General features: G+C 44.3%; 1 protein-coding gene across 2 annotated transcripts in view; it reads left to right on the forward strand.

The window, feature by feature from the left end:
- The window catches only part of NRXN3 (neurexin 3), a 1,462,434-nt gene that overhangs the window by 257,821 nt on the left and 1,181,930 nt on the right, over positions 1-22,683 (forward strand). The window lies entirely within an intron of this gene.

Here is a 22,683-nt window from a genome sequence, read left to right on the forward strand (position 1 = left end):
CAGTGGCTAGAGCACAGGACTGAGAATCAGGACGTTTCTATTCAGACAGCTATCACTGCTGTGCTGTGACATCCTGGGAAAATCACTTCACTTCTCTCTGCTTGCTAGCTACATCTTTACTGCCCACTGCTTTGACCTAATCATCCTTTCCCTTTGAACCCCTCCACTGTCTCCCCCTTTTCCAAGCCATCCAGTTCAAGCTTCTTGTCTTCACTTTCAAAATGAAACACAAAAAGTCCTATTAGTGAAAGGCTCTGGATCAGATTCTGATTTCAATAGTACCAGTGTAAATAAAGAGAAACCTCTGTCTTTACTGGGTTGACTTTGGATTCACTGCAGTGCAACTGATAGCAGCATCTGTCCCTCCATCTCCAGTCTGACAAAAGAGATCTCTAATGGCAGGAGAATCTTGCTGCCAGGAACTCTCCAGCAAGCGATAGGGAGATCAAGGTTGAAATCAGTTTCACTCCAGGGTCCTGTTGGGTGGATGCTGCCTTCTGGAATGGGCCCCTACTGTTCTGTAGATATGCAGCTGAGGAGGCAGTTGCCAGCTGGGTTGAGGGTGTGAGCGGGGATTGATGAAACGAGTGATTGTTGTTGCCTTTTTTGTAATCCATTAGCTGGGTTCTGCGGGGATGAGGTGGGAGAAGTGGGAACTGGATGCCTGAAGAAACCTTTTTTTATACTTAATGAGTTCCACACAAATGGGAGATTCCTTCTCCCTCCCTCCCTGAACTTTCTGCTGGAAATACTTGTTTTTGCATTAATAGAATCAGGGTCATACTAAGGAAAGGAACAGGTTGCCTGATTTTTCCTGGCATTATCGTGTGACTCAGTTGACTACATTTACTTAATATGTCTACAGAGTGTAGCTTGAGCTATCTATGAAACAGAAACTTCCTTTTCCACGCTGCATGATGCAAGGCAGACACACTATTGCAAGCTCCTAGATATTAATGACAGAAGAGACCTATTAGTCCCAGCTAGTCCAGGCCCTTGGGCAAGCCAGGCTTATCCCCTACAGGATATTATCCAGTCCTGTTTCAAATGGCTCAAGCAAAGGGGTTTCCATCGCTTCTCTCAGGGAGACTTTTTCCACTCAAATAGCTCTTGCTCTAGGAGATTTATGCTGATACTCAACCTCAGTTACTCTTTGTTCAGTTTCATCCCAATTCATAGAAAGATGTGTGTGCCTTAGCAAAAGCCCTTTATATAAGAGATTGATTATGTAATTCATAGAAGTATGTACTTTGTTTGGGACACAGCCCCTTTCTCAAGAAGTGGGTTTGGTTGTTTTGGATGGAACTTGTAACGCTTGGTGGTGGTTTTGTTTTTTTGAACCATATGAACCTTCTACCACTTTTGTAACATAAGCAGAGGGGGTGCAGGGCGGAACTCCTCTGCTTTAAAAACAAGCAATATTTTTTGCATGCAAACAATTAGAAAATACCCCAAGAGCACTCAAAACAAAACAGTGAATTTTTTAAGATGTCAAACTTCACATGTGGCTGAACCTCAGTGAGGAATTGTTTGTGTGAGTTGGACAAAAAGGTTTTCAAATGACAGATTTATAAGATTTTTTTAAATGGGTTTCAAGTGTACTCTGTATTAAATTTCACTAAGTTGTAAAGCTGCCTGTGGCAATAGGGACTTGTGAACAAAATTTACACAGCTTTATAGTACCATAGCTATGTCTCTTGTTTACCTACATGGCTATTGATTTTGAAACCTCTGTAGCCATGCGGCTCCAAAGTGGTGCAGCTAGGAGTTTTTATTTTATCCTTATCTTCCATTTATTACCTTAAAAACAAAGGAAACTATTATTTTTTAAATAATAATGCAAGCATCTAGGCTGCAGATTTAAACACAAAGATAAGGAGATGGAAAAGTGAAAGTTCTGATAGCCTATGAGCCTCTTAATGTCACTGTGTCCACACTAGCATTTTTGGGGAAATTTCCCACCATTGCATATGCTCTGAAGTAGCTACATCAGTGATAGTGCTAATATAAATAGGATTCAGGGCTTCATACCATTGTCATTCAACCTAACTCTGAGCAGATTCTATCTCACCCCCTGCTCCCTCCTCTACCTCTAAACCATAGACTGTGATCAGTGCTATATATAAGGCCATTGCCACACCCATAATTAGCATAACCCTTTCCTTAGGGGAGCTTACCAGAAGGAGGTATGTTTTAAACAGAAGATGTTGTAAAGGAATAGGGAAGGAAGAAGAGGCGACAATTTTTGGGACTAGCCTGCTCTCTCTCTATCACATTGGAAAGGAAAGTAGGTACGAGTGCAAACCAAACCTTGTGCACCTTGGAATTGTGTGGGGTATGCCCTTCCCATCACTCACATATAGTGGGCCAAATTCCAAGGCAGTTTCAAGGGTGCTGGTGTAACATAGGCCTTCTTCTAGATTATTCCATGTCTATGTTATACCAGAATTTAGACTCAGCTAGGGCTCAATCTGTAGGTCACTTGTCTAATCTGAAAATTAATCCAGAATAAGGTAGGATATGAATTTAAAGAAGATTAACTATTCCTGATTACCTCTGTTTGGATGTTCTTATTCCAGATAAGAATATTTTACACCAAATTAGCTTAATCTACTTCCAAAGTAGATTAATCCAAACAGAAACAAGACTCTTCTTCTGGAATAAGAGTGCCCACACAGGGAGTTAATCAGTAAAAGCTATTCCTAATTAACTCCTTGTGTAGTCAAGCCTTGAGGTGTTGAGTGAAGAACCTCAGTTTCTGTTGAAATGAATGAGAACTAAGGTGCTCAGCACCTTACGATCAAGCCCTTAGACTCCCCCACACTCGCCAACATGTAACTTCAACATCACTTTGGAATTTGGCCCACTTAGTTTGAGCATAAGAACTCTAAATGGTCTAACACTCACTTCAAGACCAGAAGAGAGAGTAGCAAGAAAAGCAACTAAAATGAGGGTTTTAAAAGTATATCTTAAAATAGGAGAACAGGGTTTAAAAGTTTGGCTTTAACAGTAACACAATGTTGGAAAATCATTTCCTTTCTTCTTTCTGCCCCAAGACGTAGGGTTCAGTCACTAAATCTGGGTGCAGCACGAATAATTTAGCTCCCTACCCCACTTTTGGGATTAGTGAAAGCATCAACCCATTGCAGGAGATATGCAGACATTTTGTGCTTGGGTCCTGGCAAGTTCAAAGCCTTTCAGATTGCCTTTAAACTCTTATTAGCTTATTATTTTTCATCCCACAAGTTAATGAACTGACATCTCAAACAGGGTTTTGGTTTTTTAGATGTGTGCTTCTGAAAATTGCTGTTCTCCATTCACGGTTTCCCATTCAAGGTCAATAAGTTTTGACCAGAAGTTAATCTACAAGGGCCTCTCATGAGAGGATGAGAATTTAGCACTGTATGCCTGCTTACCTGCCCCCTTGCTAGTGCTCAAAGTACTGGGCACAGCGGGAGGCCTTCAGTGTAATTCATCACTTCACCTTCTTCCCACACCCTCCTCTTATTTTGTTAGTTACCTTTACGGAGGAAGAGACAGGCGCAGAACTACACATTGTCAATAAAGGCAGCAGAAGTCAATAAGCAGCAAGACAGGGAGTGAAACTGAGCAAGGCAGCTATAGATTTCTTAGCTTATTTCTTGTGAGTTTTTTAGAACTTGTGTGATTCACTCTTGTCAGAAACTATTTTGAGCAGGGCTGAGATGAACACATTCCCCTAGTGAACCAGATGCTATCTGCACTCTCACTAGTTTCCTTGAAAAACTTAAGCTTTCATTTTTAGCGTCTCTTTAAGAGATGGTGCCTGAATGGGAGATGGAGGGGGGATAGGGCAGGGGGATCACATTTGTTCTTCCTACACAGCTGAGGTAAAACAATGCTCAGGTAAAAGCCTGTAAAACTGGGCAAGGCAAACAAGTTGTCAAGGAATATTTAAATGGAGTAAGGCCCAAGGGGGAACTGGAATTGCTTAGTGTAATCCAAAGCAGAGGGAGGAAGGGAAGGATCAGGAGTAAGAAGGTAAAATTGGACGAAGGAGAATTCATCTGAATATCATGTGTATTTTCTTAATTGTGAGATTAATTAGACCATGGAATAGTCTCCTAAGGGAAGTGATTGGAGCCCTATTGTTTGAGGCCTTTAAAACTAGACTAGAGAAAGCACTGGTCACTATATTGTAGGAAATAATCCCACACTTGCCCCAGGATAGACTAGATCAACCTATTAGACATTTTCCACTTTTAATTCCCATCTGTGTAATTTTTCTGTCTGTGCCTGTCCATAAGGTACCTGAGCACCAATAGGTGCATTTCACTGGCAGCTCCCTGATTTGATTATTGTCTATGGATGATGTGCTTTTCCTCTGGGTGGACGTTTGTTTCTCCTCTTTCATCTCTTGGTTATGTAAACTATAAAATTCTTGAGCAGTGTTCTTCAGTATGAAAAGCTTGTTGGTGTCTATGATTTACAGGCCCATCGAACCCTGGGATTTGTCAAGATTTTTTTTTTGGCATGTGACTAAGATCATAACTGCAAGGTGCTAGTGGAAACCAAGCCACCATCCTTTAACTTGTTGCTGTTTGCAACCCATATTAGCCTTTCCATGACTTTGCCGGGATTGATGTCAGCCTAACTGGCCTGCAGTTTCTTGGGTTATCCCATTTGCCCTTTTTAAATATTGCACAACACTGGCTCTTTTCCAGTTCTCTGGAACTTCCCCAGTGTTCCAAGATCTGTTAAAATCAGCGTTAATAGTTCAGAGAAAACTGGTTCTGCAGATTTTTTTTTTCTCGTCCAGTCCTGAACACCCATACAGGAGTGTTAAATTTTTATCTGGTGGGAAACTTCTTTTCATGCTAGGGATGCTATTTTTCCTGTCTCCTCTGTACATCCTATTGCTGTGATAGGATGAAACACCATCACTATACATCCAGGCATCACAATAGCATACCTTGGTTTGGGCAGCCAGGACCAAGTCTCCCTCTGGAGTCCTAGTCAAATATGCTAATTTATTTGGTCATCCAGAAGAGGCAGCTCTGAACTGCCATAAGTTTCCTCTTTCTGCTCTGTAGGTAAGAGCTTCAATTCTCTTTCTGGCTTGGGCAGTGAGAAGCCAAATTGGAGACCGACACTTCAGCCAGTGGGTAGAAATATCCCACCCATCTGATGGCTGAAATCACTCTGTGTGTGTGTCCATCCGTCCCCATGGTATTGGAGCCATAATTGGCACCAGGAGCCTCTTTGGACTAAGGACCCAAAGGCAGCCTTCTCACCTCTTTCCGATCCAGTAGGGTCCATGGTGGGGTGGTCATGGCTGGAAGTCATTTGTTTCAGGGATATCTGAACTGCAAGGGAGTATGGGAGCTGTCACCTTAATGCAGGTACTTTGTCTAGACAGGCTTAAAAGAAAGGAAGTGGGCGTATTCAGTGAAAAGCAGGGAGGAGAGGAAGGGAAATCTAGGTCAGTTTTGCCCATTTTATCATTGCCTTCTCATCTCTGGTACAGTTTAATATCTTCAGAATCTGCCAGGGTTAACGTCTTATCTAATATTTATATAAGGAGTGAGAAGCTGGAGGTGGAGAAGACCTCTTAGTCACCTCAACTGTCCTCATCAGTGCAGGAAATCGTACCTGTTTAAAAAACAGCAATGCCATGTCTTACAGGCAGTGCACCAAGTGTGAGCTCATCTGCAGCGAAGAGGAGAGAATGAGAGCAAGAGACCAATGCCCTGTAGGAAACCCCTGCACCCCTTTTCTGAGCCCCCAGTGTGTTGGGCTCTCAGAAGCTGAAAGCGCTGAGGAGCACTTGGCTAACAGAGCCATGGAGGAGAGGCATGTTTGCTCACTGCCTTGCTTCTGCCCAATTGGATTACCTGCTTACTCAACCGTTCTCCTGAGCAGATGCTGGAGCAAGGAAGTAATAGAGGAAATTGTTAATATTGCAGGAGATCGGTGAGCGTACACAAGGGAATCCGAGAGAAGCAAGAGATCGTGCATGCGTGTGTGTGTGTGTGTGTGTGTGTGCGCGTGCATGCGTCCCCGCCCATCTCCTTCCCTCACTCATGTCCCAGTGGAATTTTCCTGTTGGAAGTGATTATAGCCCCCTCCTTCCATAGAGAGTGCCACTTTGCTGCCTCCTTCCAGTGCAGGCTCATGAGGCTGACAGCTTGTATCACTCCAGGAGTTTGACGGGACTGCAATGAACCAGAGGCAATGTGTATACTGTAGGCGTCTCAAAGGTGCTTATTTTAGAGTTGCAAGACAAGCAGTTGCTTGTAGAGTGCACAAGTGTTAATCCTTCCAGTGGGGAGAGAGGAGTTGTATTCCTGTGGGGACTGAACTCTGCTGCTGCTAATGCAAAGAGGCAGCCACTACAATGGAGAGCAATCATCTTCCACCACTCCCATCTCCTCTAACAGTGAGAATATGAGAGCCCTGGGTAGTTAACCAAGGCCTGTGTTCTCAAAGCGCTTGAATGGGAAGGGGGGAATCTTCACCTAGTGGCTACACCTACTGGTGACCTCTATAGCGGGCTCAGTTCGGCCTTCTAACAGGAATTGGTGAGGTTAGCAACGGTATGGGAAGCTGAATGCTTTTATTCTCTTTGATTATGCCTCTTCTTTTGGTATGGTCTCTGGGAGCATAACAGCCCCAAGTGTTCACTCTTCTGTGCCCTCTATTCCCTGTGGGGCTGCCACTTTCTATATCTCCAATGGCAACAGAAAGAGAAATATATCTTGACTGCCTTTGAATGGATTTAAATTCAGACGTTTACAAGCAAGGCAGTGTCACTGTTTGAGACAGGGGATCTGAGCAGAGAGGGGCAAGTCTTGCTGTCCTTGACAGATGGATTTTCTGCAACCACAGGCTGTGAACCTGCTGATTTTTGTGGGCAAAACACGGGACCACCTGGTGGGAGACCCCTAAAGAAATCCAAATATGCTGCAGGAAGGTGTTTCAAGGGTGTAAAGAGCATAAAGTGAGAGCAGTTTCTGAGGGCAACAAAGGGGTGTAACTAGGCATTAATGGGAAGAAACTGAGCAAAGGAGCGTTTAAGCTGGCTCTGAGGAAACCCTCACAACCAGTGAGACCTGTTGTATTACTAAGGGATATTCTCACAAGAGAAGAGATACCAGCCCTATTCCTTAATTCATCTGAAACTGGATTGGCAAAGCCCTAGGGAGTAGATTGTAGGGAACACACTTCCATTGGCTCCCGTGGGATGGACTAGGTGATCAAATAGGTCTTTTCCATTTCTATTTTTTGAGGGATCCAGTGGTTCTGTGAAATGCTGTTTGTGCTTCAGTTTGGAGCATTCTCCCTTCTGAGTCAATATGGACCCTATTATACCAGTATGATGCAAGTGGTTGCTGTGCTGCCGAGAGTGCTGTGGGTGACTCAGTCCTGATAGATACGAGTTGGAAAGAGGAGAGGAGAGGTCTGGCTGTGGTGGGATGCGTTACTGAGGGGGTTTCGTGTGACCAGTTGCATTGAGCAACCAGGTGAGAGAGAGTCCATGCCTTCTCCTCCTCATGTCTCTGCAGCTGTGAGAGGCCAGCATTCAGCAAAACCTGAGGGATCTGGGCTCCTCATATCTGGGCAGTGTGATGCCTTAACCAAGGGTAGAAATACATAAGGCTTTGAGCACTTTGAGGGGTGAGAGGACTGGTCCTTTTTTGAGGCAGCAGAGGTTCATCTGACAAAAACACAATGGAGGCATTGATCTCGGGCTGTCAGAGGGGATAATATAACCTCCAATGAGGTTGATTTACCCTGTGTATTGTAATCAGATAGCAGTGTAAGTAGTTTGCCACGAGCTCTGTTAAATCACTTTTAGTACATATTGAAAGTGACAATATTGTATTTTATTGCTGAATTGCCGTCTCTCAGTTATAACTAATGCATGTCACAGGCTTTGTCTGGGCTGCTGCAGCTCAGGGATAGGTAGGCAAATGTACTCAGATCAGGTCTGCCACCTAGGTGCACTCAATGTGCAGGATAAAATAATGGCCTCATGATGCTGAGGTTCCCTGGAATGAGTCAATGCTACAGCAGGACGAGGCCTCAACTAAACTTGGTAGCAATTCATTGTCCTGCTTTGGACCAGAGGGAGTGATTGAGGAGGAAGGGTTAAAGGGCTAAATATGTGCATCTTGGCAAAGCACTGACTGAGGGCAGATATGCTAATTCTGCAGATAATAAGAGGGTGTAAACACCAAGTGCTTTATAGTGCTTTTATAGCACCCACTGTGTGGGGAAGCGGGTACAGTGTGCTCTGGGGAGAAGAGGCCTGCTGCTGCTGCTGCACCACCCTTCAGGTGCACGTGCACCCAGCCAGCTGTCCTGTGCGGATGGAGGGAGGCAGGGAGAGCATAGCAGCTCCCTGCTCACTTTGAAGAAGCCAGTGCCAGGGTGCTCCCTGCCCAGGTTGGAGAAGATAGGAACAAAGAGGTTGCAGCATAGTTGCATCCCACTCACACCGGAGAGGTTAGTGCCAGCAGCAGTACTAGCCTGAAATATTCCTTGCACTCAGAAGCACAAGGTTTACTTGCAGTTTCTCTCTTGGGCCAAGAGACATTTCAGGGACTGGCACTAACCTGCCCCCAGGAGGGGGAGGATTTTACTTAGTGTGATACAAGGGGAGGGGAGGGAAGGGATAGAAGGAATGAGAGATCGTTCAGAAATAGAAAACTTTAAGCCATTTACTAATGGGCATTGGAAGCAGCAGTGCCCATGCTGGTATCCAATTGGGTGCTGTCACACTGGGGCAGGATGAGGTGAAGGCTGTGGTTTGGACTGCCCAGACTCTGAACTACCTTGTTTGTGAGTGATTCAGTCATCTGCCTGCTTCCTCATCCACCCCCCAACCTAGTGCAATTAACTGCCCTGGTGCAGTACAGGAAGAATGCTGCCTAACCAGTAACATAATCATCCCCTCTTACACCTTCATGGTGCATAAATGTACAAATCCCTAATGCTGGTCAGTGCCAGAGCAGGAATACACTACATGAAATGGCAGTGAACAAATGTTTAATGATTAGAAATGGGTGGGTGGCTCCACATAGCTGTGGAAACTGTGCCTCATGACATACCACCCCTACTCCTGCCATCAAGAATTTGCATAATGGCCTCTCCATGCGATCACCTGCACTTCAGCAGCTGTGCAGATGTGTGCACTGCTTTGCCAGCTGGGATTTGGCATGGTGTATCTGAAAGAAGAGGCATTTAGAGTGAAGGTGGCATTTATGAGGAGTTGGGATAAAAGACCAGGAAGAAATCCCTGAAAAATACCAATATTGTGATAGTTTAGGGGTGTGTCTATTGGTATAAAGATTAAATGAGAAAAATCTCTCCTCCACTGTATTTGAACTCTTACATTTCTGAGTCCATTCATGTGTTGAAATAAAGTTGGGGTGATAATACCATTTGCTTTTGTAGAATGTTGGCTGACAAATGATCACCGTATCATAGTTATTGGATTAACCTTTGCTTAGGTTAGAGAGAATCATTCCCCAGTCCATCAGCCCCTTAAAAAAAAGAAAAAGAAAGAAGCAACTTCTAAAGCCAAGATAGGGGAGGGAAATCTCAAATCTCCACCAGCAAAGATTCCAAAGCCTGACAAGGAGAACCGAGTTCTGCCCCTCAGAAAATATATGTTCGTGGCAACTGAGCATGAGAAGCACTGTAATCTTTTTTGTGCTGTATCAGGAAAGGTAATCACAAAGAGGCCCTGCATCAGGAAAAGGTCAGCTTTGGGAAAACAATCATTTAATTATTGATAAAATGAAAAGATTGCAGTACTCATCCCCACTGTGTATTAAATGGGCATAAAGCTGTAGATCTCTAGCATTTCTCATCCCAAAGGAAACCAAAGTGCTTTACAAACTGTGCACATACAAGGATCACTTAGCCCAACACTGAAAAGAAGTCACCTGTGTTTAACAGCAGGCACAAATGCTACATAGCAATTTAGGAAAGAAAGTGAGGAAGAATGTCCAGTGTGATTGAAACTTCAAGGGAAATAATTACTAGTATTGGAAAGCGGTCAGGATACCTGTGATATGCTTGCTTGTGTTGGGAAGAGTGCATGAAATCTTTAAAGGACAAGTTGTGAGAAGTATACAGAGTAGACCTGAAGAAGAGCTCTCTGTAGCTCGAAAGATTGTCTCTCTCACTAGCAGAAGTTGGTCCAGTAAAAGATACTACCTGACCTTCCTTGTCTCTCAGAGTTGTGAGAAGCTCAGTTTTGCATCTTCAGCAGCTAGGGTCAGTATTGATTCAGAGGGGACAGGGACTCCAACTGAGGCAGCTGGGCTAAGCTGGAGATCCGGTTGTTCTTTAAGAATGTTTTGAAATGTTATCGACTCTAATCTGCATATTATATTAAAATGGCAGTGGAGTGCCACAGATTACCTGTGATTCAGTCTATTTCCACAATTGACAGGCTTGTTTTTGAGTCGATCCTGTAATGGAAACAGACTTCATTTTGCTTGGAAACACTCTAACCTCATAAGAAATAAGAAACGGGCAATAATGTAATATACAGAAATTCCAAATGGGAGTTTTCCGGACTAACCTTGAGGGCTGCCTTCCTGCTGGTTGATGGTCACCAGGGCTTCTCAGTGAAATTACAGTCTCATGATTGCTTAAACTTCCATGGAATTCTGGAAATTGTTCCTATATGGCAACTTCATAATCAATCCCTGGTTGGGAGGGGTGTGTGTGTGTGTTGTCCTCTGTGTCTTTTGCGTGCTCTCTCTCTCATGTTCTACATATTACAATTTGGGATTGCACAATGTTATCCAATTAGTAGAGACAGGACCATGTAACCCAAAATAATTTTGCACCTAGAACTTTGCCACCAAGCTGTATAGTGTGGTTAGCCATTGGCCTAGACATGGTCACATGATCTCGTGACCTAGACCACAGAAGGCCTCTACATACATGAACTCTGTCTGCAACTGCCTAGAGCATATGTAAGGTACAAAGAGGGTAATTAGATTATACAGGGATAGGAAGTTTTTTATTTACAGGGGAAATATATGCCTCCAAGTTGGAATTGACAATGTGAAGCTCTGGGCATTGTATGTGGCACGACCCTGGGGCTTGGACCTGGGTCTATAGGGTTCATGGGAGCCATCGGGGTTCAACCCTCCAGCTGGCAGCGTGCTGATGGTTTCTTTCCTGGGACCAATGAAGCCCAGCCCCAGTGTGAGGCTCCACCCCTAAGGTCCAATTGGCAGAGTCCTAGAGCAGCTCATTGGCTTACTGGCCCTACTTAAGCCAGCAGCACACAGGAAGCTTTCTGAACTGGGCTTCATGCTGTTCTGAACAGTGTGCCTTCTGCTCCCCTGATTTGATTTCCTGGCTTCCCAACCTGGCTTGACTTCTGGCATCTGACTTGTGGTTCCTGGCCTCCAGTTTGGCTCCTGCCTCTGACCCTCTGATATCTTCACCTGGCCTGATACAGGGTCCCAACTCGTGGTTCTGACCTCTAGTTTATTTGCTGCTTCAGACTTCCCTGTACCCAGACCCAGCTGACTCTTGACTTATATCTCGTGACTGTGGACGCTGGCTCCAACTGCTAGGACTGACTGCCCATGACTTGGCTGTGACAGCATGCCAGTGTGTTTTACTTTTTCATAATTATTTTTGTTTCACAATAGCACCTAGATGGCTCAGTCATGTTGGAGCCCTGTTATAGATTCATAGATACTAAGGTCAGAAGGGACCATTCTGATCATCTAGTCCGACCTCCTGCGCAGCGCAGGCCACAGAATCTCACCCACCCACTCCTACGAAAAACCTCACCTATACGAAGAAGGGGAGTCTGGAACCTCAAAGAGCTTACTATTTAATCTAAGACAAGCCTCAAGAGTGGGTATAGCACACAGTAGGAAGACAAGGAAAACAGCTATGTGCACAACTACATTGGATGGAGGCATCTTTAAATATAAAGATTATAACGAATTAATAGCAAATGAGATTAAGGTCCAAGTATCAGGGTGAAATCCTGGCCTCACTTATTTCAATGGGAGTTTTGCCACTGACTTCGGTGAGGCCAGGATTTCACTCTTGTTTACTTGCCCATGGAGTAGGAATTTCTCCACTCTGGCTTTGTCTGCTGACTTCCAATGCAGAAATCCAAAAGAAGACACCATTTTAGAGAGAGGGAGTCATGGTCTGAGTACAGGACGAGGAGCCTGGTGCTCCTGCCAGCTGAGTCCCATTGTGACCTTGGGCAAGTTGCTTATCCTCTGCCTGTAAAATGTGTTCAGGGACAATGACTTGCTTTATCCACATCACGAGGATGCTGTGAGGGTTTACTGTGTATCAAGCAGCTCTGAGGATAATAATCACATTATCACTTAGCACTTTTATAGGGCTCACTTTTATAGCACTTATATAGATCTCAGAGCACTTTATAAAGGTAATTTGCCCCATTTTACAGATGGAGAGACTGAGGTACAAAGATTTGCCCAAGGTTGAAAAGTGATTCAAAGAAGGGTGGAGTTTAGAATCCAGGTCTCTTGACTTTCAGTCTGGTACTTTATTCACTGGATCATAAAGAGCATCAAGTGTTATTCTTAAAAACATGACTCTGCCACCAGATGTGGATTTTCTCAGTGTTCAATTTAATTCCTTCTGGTACAAACAGATTTAATTTTGTTGGCATTTTGACAGATTGCAGAAAAGAATGTGGGAGGTTTATTTTTTAAAAAGTGTGCATTGGATTTTTTTAAAAGCAGTTTGAGAGAAAACGGGGGAGGGAGGTATTAAATCGTTATTTTATTAATGAGTAATGAATGACTGGCATTTATATAGTTCCTGTACCAAAGCACTCAATAAAGTTTACAAACGATATATAGGAATCAATGCAGCCACCTCTGGGGTGGGTTGCAGCAGCAATAGCCTCTCAGCTATTTTACACAGTTTAAAACATGAAGTGAAGGAGAACTGTTTCCATTTGAAATTTTAGGGGGCAATGCAGAATGGAGAATTAAATTACTTAAACTGGATTTTCGCCAGGACACCAGAAATTACCTCCCCCCAGTTTTTCTAAAAATGTAATGGAGTCTTTTAGGCCTCTGATAATGATAACTCTGTCTTGCTGGTATAGAGGTTGTTCTCCATAGATCTCAAGATACTTTACAAAAGGTGGGTATATGTATTATTCCCATTCCACAGATGGGGAAATTGAGGTATGGAGTAGTGAAGTAACTTGGCAAAGATCACACAGGAAGTCAGTGAATGAGATGGAAAAAGATCCCAGGACTCCTGATTCCTGCCCTGTGTTCAGTCAACTGGACAAGCCAGAGTCTGAGTTTTACATCTCATTTGAAAGATCTCGCTTCCAACAGCAAAATTAGAAATGAATCTGGGGAAGGGATACAAAGAAAAATCAGGATGATCAGTTAAAGGTTTGTGATCCTTTCTATTGGTTTGTTTCTGAAAGGGTTGAACCTTTCTGACAGTGGCTTGTCATTGGTCAGAGACATTGTCAATCACTTGTCATTTAGATAAATAGTCTGGTCAGTCTCTGCTGTTGAAATGTTTCCATGACTGAGACAAACCTTCACTTCATCCCTGTGAATGGCTGTTTCAGCCATAATGAAATATTGTTCTTTATTGCCAGGATAATAATGACTGTCTGGAAGTATAAATGCATGCTAAATGCCCAACGAAAATAAAAATGATGTATATTATATAAGAATAACGCTATAGTTGGAATCTTATGCTCATGAAAGTAGAAATTCAAAATTATGCTTCCAGTAGCCCCAGCACCTCAGCCACACCGAGAACAAGTTGTATTTTTGCATTGCTGTATATGCTCTTAACTTCCCTCCTTAATATATAGGTGCAGTGGGACCGAGATGTGGTTGCTTTGGGAACCATAACTTCGAAATTCTTGACTTGTATGTGATAAAAAGCTCAGCATTAATTAACATTGTTTTTTGAATTGATTTCCTTTGTACTTTGTTTGTTTTACAGAGAACTTTGATCACACATTTCAAAGATGCCTGCCCTCATTGCTGAGGAAAGTTTTAGTTACAAGAAAGCAGCTTAGCTACTAAAGGCTGGACTCTCCCTAGCCTTGGCCCATGTGTCATCATTTAGCTAGTACCGAGTGCATGATATAATACCATTCTGGTCCAGTGCATATTACTCTTGTATTGTAGTCACTTTTTGGGGTTGTAAATGAGAACATAAGATGCTAGACAGTGGATAATTGGGCCCTATGCATACATGCTGCAGTGTTTAGATATAGTAATGATAGGTCCTCTAGAAATGTTTACATATAAATAGATAGAATCTGTTTTTGAGTTATCTAAGTGCTAAAGAGCATCTGAAAACTATTTTAAGTAGTAATTTTATATTTACAAATATATAATCTCAAGCACCTGAAATCAGTGGCTCATTGATCAGCCCAGCCATCAACTCCTTTTTTCTGAGGGGTAAGCGTACTGTAGAGGTGACTCCTAAGTGAAATGAAGAAGGTGAAAATTTAAACTGAAAAACATCCTGACACTAGAATCTATTAGACTTCAGAATAATCTCCCAAGGGAAGTGGTGGAAACCCAACCACTTAGCACATTTAAAACCAGTCTTGGTTTTAAATGTCCAAGAGGAAACAGTGCTGTGCTGCCCAGGAGCTGGAGATAAGAGGGTTTTTTTCATGCCTAGTTTCAGCAGTCCCATTGACTGATATGTTTGTTTGAGGGGCTATATTGTGACCGTCAGTGTGTTATCTGGCAAATTTACGGGAATCAAAACTATTACTGCCAGATACAACAAACTACTACCATAGTGTCTCACTGACAAGAGATGCCCCTCCAGATTGCCTCCTAAGGAAAAGAAAAATTGAACAGAAGTATCTTGCACCGGGATCTACTGCCAAACCCAGGATCCAAGGAGCTGCTAGGGCTGAGAGAAGTGCCTCCTCAACCAAAACTAAAATGCTGCTAGTACAAGACTATGGGCTTAGTTTCCTATTATCCGGCACTTTGTGTAGTCATTTACATCAGTGCAAAGTTAAATGCAGTAAAAGTGCAAAACAGGTGAAATGTATTATCTGACTTGGTAACATTTTACACTGGTGTAAACGATTACACAAGGTGCAGTCACTGGCATGTTGGGTATCTGCATGGCTCAGCACACCACAGCCTTTGTGAAAAAATGTGGTCATTCATGGGCTTTGCCTCTCACTTGTGAATTACCAGTATCCACTAGTAAGTGCCAGTGTTCCGAGCAGTGGGAGCAGACAGCCTGCTAGCCTGGGGAGGCTGAAGCAATGGGAATGGGAAAGGGGAAAAGGAAGCAGCTGCTCTGTGTGAATGTTGTGGATAGCAGTGGGAAAGGAAAAGGAGTACTTGTGGCACCTTAGAGACTAACAAATTTATTAGAGCATAAGCTTTCGTGAGCTACAGCTCACTTCATCGGATGCATTTGGTAGCTCACGAAAGCTTATGCTCTAATAAATTTGTTAGTCTCTAAGGTGCCACAAGTACTCCTTTTCTTTTTGCGAATACAGACTAACACGGCTGCTACTCTGAAATCTGTCATTATGCGGTGGGAAAGGGGAACTCTTGGGATTTTGGATGACTGGATGTGTGGGCTAGAAGTTAGCAGGTGGGACTGGTTGTCAAAAGACCTGGATTCTAGTCCTAGCTCTGGCTTGTGGTGTGACTCAGGGCAAGCCACGCCCCATCTTTGTGCTCACCTACATAGGTAAGGCACTTAGAGATCATTGGGCTTAGTTCACCACTCTGTTACTCTAGGTTTGCTCCAGGGTAACAGTTGAAATCAGTGGAGTTACAGTGGAGTCAGACTGGAGTAATGCTGGGCTGATTCAGGCCTTTCGGGGTTTAAAGCTCTATCTATAAATGCTAAATATTATGATTATCCAGGACTTGGATCTGGGCACTGTATAAAATGCAAATGTAAAAGCCAAGCAGTGAATTCTTGGCATTTCATGCTTGGGGGATATGATTGTTCTGGTGATTGAATTTTTGTTCTTGTGGTTTATGACCTCACCAGATCCCCTTGGTGTAATCTAAGCTCCTCACTTGCAATGGTCTCTTGTTGATTCTCCACTTATATGCTCACAGACCCATGCAATAGGTGCATGTATGCACTGTATCGGTCATTTATGTCTTGTGAATAATATACATTTAATGGCTTTAGCACATTGCAGGGCAGAAATTGTGTCCTTTTATCATGATGGTTTATTACATACTTCATTTGTTTATGTCCTTTATGAACAGAAATGGCTGTGTACAGCTGTAGAGAGAAGCCACGTATGTGCATGCATGTGTGTGCCTGCCCACTCACGGACATAGAATGCAGCGATGAAATTGATCCCTGTTTTCCCATCACTGCACAATGAGGTAGCAATTCAGCCTATGGCCATAGATTGTCTTTAATTCATTTATTTAAAAAATACCTTCCCTAAAATGTCATTTCCATTATGTTTTGTCACAGGATTAAGTGGGACACCCCTTGGGTTCGTGGGGTTATCTTGCTTGTGCACAGGTTCCTGGAGGTCCTGTGGCTCAGGAGATAAAGCTCCCAGCTATTCCCAAGAGAAGCCTGGTGTTTGGACTCTCTTGTTTTCAGAGCGTTGGCGTTAAGAGGGTGAAACAGAGGCCCCCAGTACCAAAGAATTAATGTTCTCTTTAGCAGCTCTGCTGAAAACAAATCAACCCATGCAGGCAGGGGAGAGAGCAGGAACAGATCAGAAATACACACAAACAAATGCCAGAAAGTTATTGTCTGTTTCCAGGAGTCTGGCATGTCTTCCCAGCATTGCCCCCTTAAAGGGCTCAGATCTCATTCATTACAGAATGTCAACATCCCTCTGGTGGTGATATTTTTTTTAATAAATAATACAGCATGCAGATGGTATTTCAATTAATAGGCAAAAGCTCTTCATATTCTGGAGGGGTAGGTGAACTGGTAGTCTTGTCATAGGCGCTGACTCTGTGGGTGCTCCAGGACTTGAGCACCCATGGGGGAAAAAAATAGTAGGTGCTCAGCACCCATCAGCAGCCCCACCGATCAGCTCCTTCCCCTCCCTCCCAGTGCCTCCTGCCCACCACGGATCAGCTGTTCAGGAAGGAGGGAGGGGCGGGGCATGTTTAAGGGAGGGGACGGAATAGGGTGGGAAGACTTGTAACAGGGGTGGGAAGAGGCAGGGCAGAGGTGGGGCTTTGGGGGAACAGGTGGAGTGGGGTCAGGGTCTGGGGCGGAACATGGGTCAAGCACCCCCCCCCCCCCGGGAAAATTAGAAATCTGGCACCTATGAGTTTTATTGTTAGTGACAGTGTCATCTTACTGGCAGGATCCTCTTGGGAGTTCCCCCACGCTCCTACCCCTCTGTAAGCCAATTGAGGCAGCATTTGGGGATTCATATGTAGCAACACCCTCTATTGGATGGAATCAGAAATACTTGGCTGTGTGTCATAAGCCCTATAATGCTGACACCTACTGGTGATTCTCCTTTAGCTCCAGTGCTATGGGCTTTTGGAGCAGGAGGATGAGTGTGCTATCCCTTCTGTTTCCATTAAGTTCTACATGGCCATGTAGTGCAGCATAGCAATAGCTGGGAAGTGTTAGGTGGTTGTGGAGTTGTATTTTTTTTTTTTCAGAAACTTGTAATACTAGGTTTCCTGCAGATACTTTTACTATCCACCCCTCCTAAAATTTGTGCCCTCCTGTTGTATTTAAACCATGCCTGGTGCTGGCAGTGAGAGTAAACTGGAGTTTGTGTTTGCCACTTAGGATATGTCTACCCTGCAACTTAAGGTATGATTCTAGCCTGGGCAGGCCTAGCTTTAATCTAGCTAGCACGGGTAACAATAGTAGTGTTTGATGTGGCAGCCTGGGCTTCAGTGTGGGCTAGTAACCTGAATACGTACCCTGGCTCCCTGGTGAGTTTGTTCTCAGGTTGCTAGCCCATGCTGAAGCCTGTACTGCAACATCTGAGTACAATCCTGTTGGGGAGCCTGGGGGCATGGTCGAGTGCTGCCAAGGCTATGCTACTATTGTTATCCATGCTCTAATAAAGCTGACATAGGTGTGCCTACTTATGCTATGTCATGCCTTCACTTTTAGTGCAGACATACCCATAATGGCCAGGATCGGGAGTGGAAGTAACTGATGAGTGGAATCAGGTTAACTCTTTCTTAGGATCCTGGATGCTATCAGTTAAACACAAGTGTGAGGCTCAACCATTGTATTTGGCCTGATCTCACAAGGAGTAGAATTGCTAAGAAAACACATAGCTGAAGCTCCAAACCTTTTGAAAGGGAATGCTGAGCACAACATGCTAGAGAGACAGTTCTGGGGAAAGTCTGGTATGTGTTGGTATTGCCCGAAGTTGCCTATGGAATGTGCATCTTGGTCTAGTTTTTTGTGGACCGGTGGACACTGCACAGGATATCACCACATTTACACTAATATGGACCCTTGGTAGGTCATAGGTTGGATAAGCCATGGAGTTTTTGCTTCTCTCTGGTCCCTTGAGGGCGTTTCTGGAGAGGAGAATACTGTGGGTGGGAAGTTGAGACTACTGCCTATAAAATAGCTGTTCCATGTCATTCAGGCACTCTTTAGGAGCAAAAAATTCAGTCTAAATGAAAGCAGGGGAGAAAAGGGAAATGCAGGTGCAGTCTGAGCCAGAAGCATAGCATTGACAAACAAGGGACACATATGAGGAGTGAAGAGTATGTGATGTGGGGAGAGAAGAAATAGAGAGAAGGAGCAGTGGAATGGAGGGGTAGCATTGAGTCCAAGCCTTCAGCCTAGCAGCAAGCTCCTGTGTGTGCAGCATTCCTTCTGTGGGTTTGTGACTTATTAACAGAACTTCATTTTCCAGTAGATTGAAAGCAAAGTCACCATTGATTTTCTCCAGAAAAATTTATTTGGAAGTGCAATTGCCTGGAATTACACGGTGGCAGTATGAGGCCACACCTCACTGTAAATAACTTTCCTCTTAGGCAAATATAAAGAGCTTTGGTGGCTGCTGCTGCTTCTCTATGGATTATTTCAGTTGAGGGTGGATTCGTTTTGCTGGTTCTTGTTGAGAACCGTTGCTCATTTTCCAACCTCTCCAGCTCAAGCCAAACCATGGGATTGGGATGGGCAGGGGACTCCCCAGTAAAATGATCCTGGTGCTGTGACAACATCCTTTTGTGAGTGAGTTATGCCACCATGGCAGTGGATTATGCCAGTTATCCATTCTAGTTTTCAAAGTCCCAAGCAATAGGATTTCTAGTTCTTCGATTGAGAGACTGTTTCACAGTCTAGTACATAATCAGGTCACCATATGAAAACCTGACCCTTAAAGAAGCTAAGCTTGCCCCTTGCAGAGTTCCGGACCTGGTCAGCCTAAACTCTGGGCCCATGCAAAACAGAACTGCGTCAAAAGGTGACCTTGTACTTTGTGTTGCTCCCTGTATGGAAAGTCTATAGGTGGAGACTTACATGCACTGATATCTGCTCTGCAGGACATTGAGCAAGAGGTGGCTACTTTAAATGGGATTAACATGTGAGGAGTAGAATCGCCTAATGCTAGACTAAACCAATTAGCTGAGCCTTTTGAGGCTTAAATTGTCTTAAGTAGCCCAGGCAGAAGGCTTCATTTTAGAGGCCAGGGCAGAAGACATTTGAAGAAGAGAATGAGACTAATCAGGTGAGGCATGCTTCCCCTGATTCAGCACTGACTGGCTTCTCCCTTAAGATTCAAATGGAACATGCCCAAAACAACAACCCAAGGGCATCTGTAATCACCATGATCATGAGTCAAAATCAAACTCAGGATGTGTGGGGCTGGCAAGACCACTGGCCTCCAAACTGGATCTGCTTGCTCAGCTAGAGGAGAAGATTTTGTAATACACTGGCTTAGGGCTTGTCTACACTTACCGGGGGATCGACGAGCGGAGATCGATGGATTGGCGGTTGATTTAGTGGGTCTAGTGAAGACCCACTAAATTGACCACAGATTGCTTTCCCGTCGACTCCTATACTCTGTCAGATTGAGAAGAGTAGGGGGAGTCGAAGGGAGAGCATCTCCCATCGACATCGTGTAGTGTGGACCCCACAGTAAGTAGGTCTAAGCTACGTTGATTTGAGTTATGCTATTCACGTAACTCAAATTGCGTAGCTTAGATCGAATTTCCCCTGTAGTGGAGACAAGGCCTTAGTGTGGCTGCATAGATGTAGCCACCATACTTCATCAGCAAAGACTGAGCTTGAGGGCTGGTCTACACTATGGGGAGGGGGGACTCAATTTAAGTTACGCAACTTTAGCTACGTGAATAACATAGCTGAAGGCGACGTACTTAGATCTACTTACCGCGATGTCTTCACTGCAGTGTGTTGACGGGAGACACTCTCCTGTTGATTCCCCTTGTGCTTTTTGTTGAGGTGGAATACTGGAGTCGAAGCTAGAGCAATAGGCTGTTGATTTAGCGCATCTATACTAGACATGATAAATCCCCCCCACACTCCGCTGGATTGTTTGCTGCCCGTCGATCCAGCTGGTAGTGTAGACAAGTTCTGAGACTTTCAGAACCTAAAGCACAAACCACGCCTTGAGATGGAGTAGCAGCTTCTTTAAGTATGATGTATAAACAGTAGGCTATTAGTCACTGGATCCAGCTACTAAGGGTCACAACCACATGCCCCAAACCATCGATCCTACATGAGGAGTACAAACAGGCAAGGAAAACTGAAAGACCACAGTCTAAATCCCTTTGAAGACTTGGTCTTGCTAGCAGTGTTAATGTTTTGTACAAGCATAGGCTGCAAAGTGTTCTGGGTAACTGTATGTAGCTGCCTTTAGGACCAGCATAGCATTTGTGGGTTCCCAGAACAGGGACATGTTGATCCCTTTAGGAAATCTTAAAGATTCTATTTCCTGGAGGGAAAGAAATTACAGGTGGAAAAGATCCTTTTGGCCCATGCTAATCTATCTCCATCCTAGGACTGTTTCCTACAGTGCTTTCTCTAGTATTTCATACTGTTCCTTGGGGAGAATATTCCACAGTCCAATTGATCTTAGTTTTGTCCTATTTTTCCTATTGCAATAATCCCCTACTCCCTTTTCATCCATGAGGTTTCCTCTCTCCAGACACTTGTAATGTCCATCATACTCCCCTGACTTTGCTTCACCCAGCTAATTAGCACAATCCAATGTTTCCTCATTAGCTTGTCCATCTGGTTCCCTGATCATTTTGGTTACATTTCTCTGAACTCTGTAATGATATTGTGTCTCAAACTGAGCACAACACTCAGGTAGAGCCATACTGAGAGGAACAATTCCCCTCCCTGCCCTTTGTATGCAGCTCAAGGCTGGCTTTTTCTTGCTGGGATATTGCATTGAAGGCTCATATGTATTTTGTTCTCCACCATCACCTCTAGGTCTCTATATAAACAGTCACAGTTAACTGTGAATGATATCATTTGCTGAGAAGCAAACAGGCACACAATGAAATTGACTTGAGTTGTAAGTGTCTCCCGCTCTGGTGTGTGCTGAGTCATTTGCAAACTCTGGTGCTGGCTATTAACACAGAAATGCAGGCATTGTTGAATAAACGGCATTACAGCCATGCTATACAGGCACTGACAGCCTGGCAAATGCCTGAGAGAGAGCACTGGCCACTGTGGGGAGGAAAGAGGGTTCCAACCAATGCTGGCTCCTGGCTTGTTTGCAGTACGAATGCAGTCGGCCCTGGGTTGGTGAGACTCAGTTTCATCATGAAGGTGAGTCACCCAGTCTCAGAGGATAACAATGGGAAAGGAAGAAGTCACAGTGCAGCCATAGGGGAGGCAGCCAGGTTTCCAGTCCATTAATGAAGCACGAGCCGTGTGTACAAATCCAAGCCATCTGCGCTTTACTTGCTTTTTCCTTTCCCCGCTGACCAGGCTGTTCTTCATCTGATGTTGCCATAACAGAGCTCCAAGAGCCCCTAAGGACTAAGAGGAATGAACCATGGGAAGAATTCCATTTCCCATCTCTGGTTTCACAGAGAGGCTGATGCCATGGGCCCTGAAGGTTTTGTCCTTTGGGAGTCCCTCATTAATGGGCCTAGTGAAATTGAGCGGTGACACAGTCCATTACCTGTGCAAGGCAGGGGTTGAGTTTGAAACTCCAGCCTTTTGTGTTACACACCAGGTCAGCAAGGGATGGGAGCATTGTGTGGTGGGAGAGGCTTTTTTCCTGAGCTAGATTCTCAGACCATGCCGGGTGAACGGTGGGCCAGTTCACCCCCCTCCCCCCACATACATTGGAGCAAAGCTTTGCACAGGGATCAAGGTGGAGACACTCAAGTGGCTCTGCATCTCCCTTGCTATAGGGCTTGCTGGGTCTGCTTTGGCCTGTGGCACATGTTAGAGCAACATGAAGACCATCCAACCTGCCATCTCAGCTGCAAGTCCCCTGCAAACAGCCAGGAATAGCTGGGATTTAAGAACACTCTTGCCATGTCCCCTTCCTACATTGATTCCCTGCAATGAGCACTCTAGTAGGAAATGGCATAAAACCAGCTGCAGCCCACTGTTGCCTCCCCATTATGTCAGGAGAATTCCCTGATTTTGCAATTACAGTGACTTTGCATCCCCTTTACACCAGTAGAACCAGTGTAATGGGACCACAGCACACTGATGAATTCACCCTACATG

The sequence above is a fragment of the Dermochelys coriacea genome, chromosome 6 (genome assembly GCF_009764565.3).
Source record: "Dermochelys coriacea isolate rDerCor1 chromosome 6, rDerCor1.pri.v4, whole genome shotgun sequence".
Classification (NCBI taxonomy): Eukaryota; Metazoa; Chordata; order Testudines; family Dermochelyidae; genus Dermochelys; species Dermochelys coriacea.